Raw genomic sequence first — 8318 nt, 5'->3', positions numbered from 1 at the left:
AACATTAGTGTTCTCTCCAAAATCCATATGAAATTTAATTATCAGCACAATAGTTTTTAGAAGTGGTTCACTTATTGTCAAGTTGGGAGCATAGGCCCCAGCTCCTCGCATCTTTCCCAGCCCCCAGGCCTGGTCTGGTCTGGACTCCAAATCCCAGTAGGCCAGGTCCTGACCCCTCCACTCCCCAGGGTATTTAAGTGATCTCCCAAAAGAGAAACATGTGGTCCCTTTTCCTTCCTCCCAGTGGTGGTCCCATTTGTGGGCTTTCTGGTTTCCCCCTTGGGGCCATCCGAGAGCCCAGGACTCCCATTAAACCTGGATATTTTTTAATTTGGTTTGTTTTGATTTGGCTTGATTGGGAATTTTGCATGGACAGGGAGCTCGTGTTAAGAAATATTCCTAACATTTTGGCGGTTCCATCGAGCTAGGGAAGGCCCTTTCCACATGGCAGGCCACGTGTTGAAAGGCCCCTAGTCTACAATTTTGAGCTCTCTACACCACGCTTAAAACCGGCTTCTGGGCTACAGTGGCTGCATCTTGGTAAGTCCCTTTTCTTGTCTATGCTATAGGGTTTCGGGAGGACCCATCCGTACTTGTTTTAACGTTTTCAGATTCCTGCTGAAGTCATGATGAGATCACTCCAGGAATTCAATTCCTAGCTGGTGGCCTAACCCACTGGACTGGGCTTGGCTGAGGTGGAGATCTGTTTGTCTCGGGATGCTGGGCATCCAATCTCCCTGGCCCCTTTTGGACCTAAGAGCTATTTCCGTGGATGTGCTGAAGTAGACTTAGGCCAGGTGGTTGGTCATAAACTCTAAAATGGGCACTTACAGTTCAAAGCCAGGTCTTCTGTTGGCCCTGTAAGCCTCATACAAAAATCTTTTTAAATTGAGCCTGTCTGATACAGATAAACAGAGTGTACATATGTCCATGGTTTTTGGTCTCTGCATTCTTGCCCCTACCCCCTTAGTAGCCAGTGTCTCACAGCACCATGCTGCCAGAGGCGCTGGCCCCTCCCCCACTCCCTTAAGCCCACACTTCCCAACCCCTTCCTGTGGAGCAACATTCTTTCCCCTCCCTTTCAATTCAGAGGTTTAAGGTTAACTTCCACCTTCCCCTCCCCCTTCTACCTCACTGCTCCACTCCTGGACCCCTTCTGCACACTGGGCTAGCCTCACCCATATTCCATTTTCTCTTCCAAATCCCACTCAGATAGAAAAGAGGCTAGGTCCCTTTTCTACTAATCCATTTGCTTATTCATTTTATCTCTTAGTCAGATATTAGTAAATAGTCAGATATTAGTAATAGTCAGATATTAGTAAAGAGTTAAGAAAGGTTGAGGAGGATCCTCAAACTCCTATACGAGAATTGGTGAAAATGGCCTTTAAAGTTTTTAATGCCAGAGAGAAATCAGCTGAGTTTTCCCAACAGACAAAGCTACAGGCCCAGGCCTTAGCAGCTGCCCTAAGGTCACAGGAAGGGGGATAAGGGAAGCAAACCACAGGGTTCTATCAAGTGTGGCCTAAATGGTCATATGGCACAATATTACACTACACCTGCTCCAAGGTTGTACTCTATCTGCCAGCTAATTGACACTGGAAATTACAATGCCCCTATGGGGGCTTGTCCTCAATGCCAAGTCACAGAGGTTTGGCCTCATCAACATCAGCAAGTGAAACTGTGCCAGCCCTCAAATGTCTCAGCCTTGCAGAGGATTGACACTGCCCAGACATGGTATACCCTGTAAACCCTCTCCGAGCCTAGGGTCATGCTACAAATGGCGGGTAAGTCCATTACTTTTATTCTCACTTGGGCCTTAAGTTTCCGTCACCAATTTCAGCTATAGGCATCGATGGGACCTGTTCCTCTCTACTTAAAACTTCGCCACTGCCTTATCATCTGGCAGGACAATTTTTTCTTATTCTTTCTTAGTGATACCAGCTTGCCCAGCACCTTCACTGGGATAAGATATCCTTAGCCGCTTCCCCAAGTTTTGTTCTGTTTCTTGGAGCCCCCTTTAATCCCACACATCTCCAAAATTCTATTTTACAGGTTCACTCCTCCTGCCAGACACGTGCCCAGGCCAACCCACAAGGAGCTCTCCAAATACATAAGCTTTGTGGACACCAACTGGACAAAGATTGGCAGGTTAATTTCACCCATATGCCTACTCATAAAAAACTCCGTTATCTCTTAACACTTGTAGACACTTTTACAGGATGGATAGAAGTGTTTCCAGTCTCCAGGGAAACAGAAAATGTGGTGGCTCAGGGTAATGGAGGCTGGTGTCAGAAGCTCTCAACATCTCCTGGACAATGGGACTCATCAAACAACAACTAACCAAGCTCTCCATTGAACTATTCTTCTGGCACACTCATCTTTAGCTATAACAAGTTTTTTCCTAAGCACATGCCTTCTCACCTCCCCCAAGGTACAGATGCCTACCTTCTCCAGGATAACAGTTCATGGGATGCCTTTCCAGCCACACCTCTCGCTCAACATGGACACCTAGCTCTCCCCTTCCCCACGCCACCCCAATGCCTGCAGGAAGTAACCAGATTTGAATCTATGCCCTTTTGTCCAAAGAGAGCCTAAATATTTGTCATAATTACCACTCTAATTTTCTGTCACCCCTATATCCAAAGAGTCTGGAATGTCAAGTTGGGAGTGTAGGCCCCAGCCCCTCACATCTGTCTCAGCCCCCAGGCCTGGTCTGGACTCCAAATCCCAGCAGTCCAGGTCCTGACCCCTCCACTCCCCAGGGTATTTAAATAATCTCCTAAAAGAGGTCCCTTTTCCTTCCTCCAGTGGTGGTCGCATTTGCGGGCTTCCTGGTTTCCCCCTTGGAGCCACCCAAGAGCACAGGACTCCCATTAAAACTGGATATTTTTTAATTTGGCTTGTTTTGATTTGGCTTGATTAGGAATTTTGCATCAGAAGGGAGCTTGCATTAGGAAATATTCCTAACACTTAGGAAGTGTCCAAGTCACAAGGAATCCATTATTTTATGAATGGGATTAATCCTTTAGGAGATTGATTTGAAGACATGGTAGACTTCGTGTTACTCTCCAAAATTCTGTACACACTGAACTCAAAACATCATACAAAAGCATTGGCTAGCCCCTTCAACACAAAACACTGCTTTTCCCTTGGTCTTTTAAACCTCCAAAACTGTGAAAAAAGATTTTTTCAATAATATAAGCGTTAATGGAAGCCTAGAGATGCTACTTCTTTCTTCTATTTTCAACTCAAAATTTCCATACTTAGTTAAATTTTCCCCATTTCCAGACCTGTAGATTGCATGTCTGATGTAATACATAGAACTCAATGACTCTTGAACTCTTGTTAGGGTATACAGCCTTGTAGAGAAGCAAAACAGTTCTAATACTAATTTTATGCATATGGTACATTAGAAGTCAACCAACTCTTATCAATTTCATGTTGTTTTTTAAAGTAACTTTTCTATTACTGTGATAAAAACACGATGACCAAAGCAACTATAGAAGAAATAGTTTGCTTGGGCTTATTTTTCCAAAGAGATAGAGTCCTTTATGGTAGAGTATGGTTGGATACAGTAGCTAGAACATCAAGCTGAGAGCTCAAATTTTAAAGCACAATCAAGAAGCTGATAGAGTGCATGGGAATGATAGATGTCTTTGAAACCACCAAGCCCACCCCTAATAACATATTTCTAAGAGGAAGGCTAAATCTTCCAAACCTATACAAACAGTACCACTAACTGAAGACCTGGTATTCAAATATTTGAGCCTATGAAGGACCTATTCATTAAAACCACCAAGTCATAGACTTATTGAAATAGCACACTCAAATAATTTAAATTGTGCCTGAAAAAATGGTAGTCTTTCCCTGACAATAACATTATGAATGTGTGCGTGTGTGTGTGTGTGTGAACACATGCACATGCATGTGTGTTTGTGCCCAAAACAGCCAAGAACTAGTAAAATCTCTGGCACATCAGTATGTTTCACCTGAAATCAACTGAATCATTTAATTCAATGTAGCTTAATTAAAAAAGTGCATTGTATATATTACAAAAAATCAAAAGATTGTTGTGGGCAACAACTCAAAGCAAACTTGGCATTAACCATTGGGTTTCATTCACACATCAATAGAAGGAAGATTGTTTTGTTTTCAAGAGTAGCATTGCTTCTCTATATATGTGAAGAATCTAAAGGGAAGACTCCAAAGGAAAAAGAAACACAAGTTTTGTGTGTGGGGTGTTTGTGTGTGTGTGTGGGGGGGATTCAGTCAGTCTGTCTGTCTGTCTATCTGTCATTTTAGAATCTACAAAGCTTATCAAATACAGATTCTTACTGGCCCATGGTAGATTCTTCATTCATTCTTTTGGTACAATTGAACCCACATTTCCTCAACACCTGAGACTCTTTTCTTTCCCTAATATTGATTGAGGCTGAGGGTGAGAAGGACAATAACACATTTATAACATACACTATATTGACAAGGTAGGGTAGGATGACCTTTGCTTAGACAGCTTACCTACTAGAGCAAATAATTTTGTTCTTTTGAGACAAGGTCTTGCTATATAGCTCATTCTTACATTGAACCCAAAATGTTCCTACTTCAGTTTTGGGAATCCTAATTTTTCTACTCTGAGTCATTATACCTGGTTGGAAAAAATAACTTTTTTTTGCTATAGAGACTTGGAGCCTATAATTACACCCTCCATTAGGTAAGATTTATAAATATTGTTATGCCTTTGCTGCTATTAAAATGTTTTAAATAGTGTACAATTTCTTTTTATCCACAGAAAGCTCAGTTGTTCATTATATGAAATTTAATTGTGATGACACATTAAATTTATAACTTAATGCCCTGGAATTGTTTACAAACTACCTCAAATCTTTAGAAATCTTGTTTCTTGTGAATTGATTTTATTGCTTTCATTGTGTTCTTGAAATGAATTAAGTACTCCCAGTTTTTATTTGGAATACTGATCATCACCATATTTGAGGTCTCTGTGATTCTGTCATTTTTTCCTTACCAGTCAACACATGAAACACACAATGTATAGCCTGAAATAATACTTTTATTTCATTTTATACCAATTATGAAGTTTAGTAGAGACAATTCTCTAAAATAAATTGCTTTCTCTTCTATATTTCTATCCAAAAATTGAAAGTGTCATCTTCTCCCTACCTTTCTCTTAGTTAGAAAAAAATCATCTGATTTTTGAAGAAATGTTTGTGACCTATTTTACAATAACTCTATGTGTAAAATAATGCAATCAGAAGGATGATGTGGGATTGCCCTCTGTATGCTGTAAATACCATTGATTAATGAAGCAACTGTCTTGGGCCTTTACAAATCAGAATAGAGGTAGGTGGGAAAGACTAACCTGAATGCTGGGAGAAAGAAGGGCCGAGTGAGGAGAAACCATGGGGAGCCAATAGCGAGAGACAGACATGCTGGTAGGCCACAAGCCTGGTGGTAAAATATAAAATAATGAAGATAAGTTAATTCTAGATGTAAAAGCTAGCTAGCAATATGCTTCTGTAATTGGCCAAGCAGTGATTGAATTAATAGAGTTTCCGTGTGGTTATATGAGGACTGAGCAGCTGGAAACAAACAAATGGCTTCTTAATACAGAAAGAAGAGTGTGTATTCTTTGTGCATGGACAGTATATATACATATATGTGTACATTCAAAAAGCATTATAAACATCATAATTTTCTTTAAGTAATGACTATCTTTGTACCTCATAATATTTGAGAGAAGGTAGAAAGTAAATGATTGTCATAAATTGGAAAAATTCTGAAATAGTTAATCAATGTTTGCACTCTTCATGTTTTGTTCCTTAAATTATTTGGCAAGAATTAATATAAATTCTAAAATAAGAATTTTAAAATAATTTCAATTTTATAATAAATGTAATTACACATCAAAAACAAAAATGTCTTAATTCAAAAAATATTGGACAGTCTAACTTAACCTTAAATAACTAAAGCATTAAAATACTTTTAACAATGTATCCCCAGGTATTGAAATTAAATGTTTAACAATTGTTCACAAATTGGAGTTGAAAACAACTAAAAAATTTACAAAAACTAAATCAAGGTTAAGTATTCACTAAAATCATCTACTGTATTTACTTGGCACGGAGATGGCAGTAACAATAACATATGTATTGGTGCCTTCTGTGATGTGAAACTCAAAACTCTAAAACTCCATTATAACCAGTCTGGTAATGTTGTGCCATATGCACTGATATGCATTGCTGGGGATCTCTAGCCTGGATCTCCTTTTCTGTCACATCAGCTTATTAAAGGAGAATGAATTGAGAATGTTAGCTTCAGTATTTACAAGGCTGTGGGTAATAAAATGTTGACAATTTTAGCAACACAGGTTTTTCTGCATTCCTGATGTTGCACAACCTATATTTTGTTTCAGTTCCCTAGAGATGCTTGTTTCCAAAGAAAATTTTGGATATAACATGACAAAAGCAATCCATTTGAGGAAGAATAAATTAATCATTCTCACTGTAAATTTATATATGCATCCTGACAAGGATGTTGGTTAAACCCAATATGATCACACAGCTCTGTTAATGAAGGCCTGCATCAGAAGTCATGAAGAAATCATCCCATACTTCATCACTTCTTCTAAGGAGTCTAGACTGTGTAGGCTGCTTTACTGTTTATAAATAATTCAGTACATGTTGTCTTTCCCAAACACTTACGTCTCTTTCATTAGCACCTGTGAGAGTTAGAATTTTACACTGAAGGCAAAAAAATGTTCAGCCCCAGTGGAACATATCTCTCTTTTTTTTTAGATCAGACAAATTATGAATAAACAAGCCCTGTGTTTGTAAGATAAGCAAAATAACATTTATCCATTTACATGTTCTGGACAAATGAGTTACTCACTTGATTTTCTGTTCCCAAACCTTGTGTTTATTCCTATTAAGTTGATTTGCTGCCTCTAGATTTTCTGCACAAAGAGAAACCCACTCTTGTGGTAACTACAGGCCTAGGCATGGTATTATTAAATCTTCTGGTGATTAATTTCTTCCTACCGCATTAATTGAGCCATTATCCACATTTTGGAACACACGACACATCTTTTAAATTCACTACTTACTTCAGAGTAAATTGATTTAAATTCTTTACTACCAAATGACATAACCACATGAGGCTTAAAAAGCATGGCTCAGAAATGTTAAAGCTTTACCATGTATCCTTGGGTGATCTTTTTTCTTTCCCTTCCTTTTACTTACTAATTTCCTTTTAAATGGGTCAATTCAGAAAACTCTTTTGTGTTTTATAACATGAAAAGAGACTTTAGGCCATAGTAGATTATCCCGAATTTTGTCCATCTTTTTGCCCCATTCTTCTAATTTATTTACAGTCATGAAAGACGTAAGATAAAAGTGGATAAAGTTTTACTTATAATTTTTTGTAAATAATCATTATGTAAGAGTTTCTTACTGTTATCAGCTTACTATAATGTATAAGGTTCAAATAACTTTTTTGGTAAAGGGTCAGCTAGAAAATAATTTCTACTTTGTGAGTGACCTGAGAAATAATAATATTTACATAGTATTTCTGTTATTTTAGAACAAAGAAGATTTAAATTCCATGTGTATAAATGGTTGAAAATATATTTCAAAAAATTATTTAAGGTCATTAATATTTCAATTTTAAGTAATTTTACAAGTCAAATATTTTATTTAATATATAAAGGCATTAAATACTCTTAGTCTCTATCTACACAAAATTACATGTCAGACTGTACTTGGTTCACTGAGTATTAATCTCAGCATATTACATAATGGACATCTCTAACCACTTCTAGTTATCCCACGATTGTGTTAAAGAACTATGGGTACATGAGCATGCTATTTGGATCTCATTTTTTTTCCTTGATTCAAAAAGCATATACGTTCTCACACAACCTTAGAAGAACTCTGCAGTACAGGTTGCAACTGCACAGAGAAGACCAAGAAGCTGCGACTACACAGAGTGGACCAATAGAGCACACCAAGACTGTGGATGAAGGGAGACCTCAGCACCTCCCTGAGGCACAGACAGTACCAGTACAGAGCAGACCAAAACAGTTCCCAAAGACAAAGACAGCAACTGCAAAAAGACACTGTCAGGACCAACTGACAGAAGAGATGGGCAGGTGCCAAGGCAAGAATTCATTCAACATCCTAAAAAGCAACATGGTGAAACCAGAGCCCAGTAGTAATACAACAGGAAGACTTGAACATCCTAACCAGAAGATGTAGGAGAAAACAATTTTATATGGAACTTTATGAGAAGGATGTAGACCTTTA

The sequence above is a fragment of the Microtus pennsylvanicus genome, chromosome 5, assembly GCF_037038515.1.
Source record: "Microtus pennsylvanicus isolate mMicPen1 chromosome 5, mMicPen1.hap1, whole genome shotgun sequence".
Taxonomy (NCBI): domain Eukaryota; kingdom Metazoa; phylum Chordata; class Mammalia; order Rodentia; family Cricetidae; genus Microtus; species Microtus pennsylvanicus.
Note: the sequence above shows the minus strand (reverse complement) of the source record.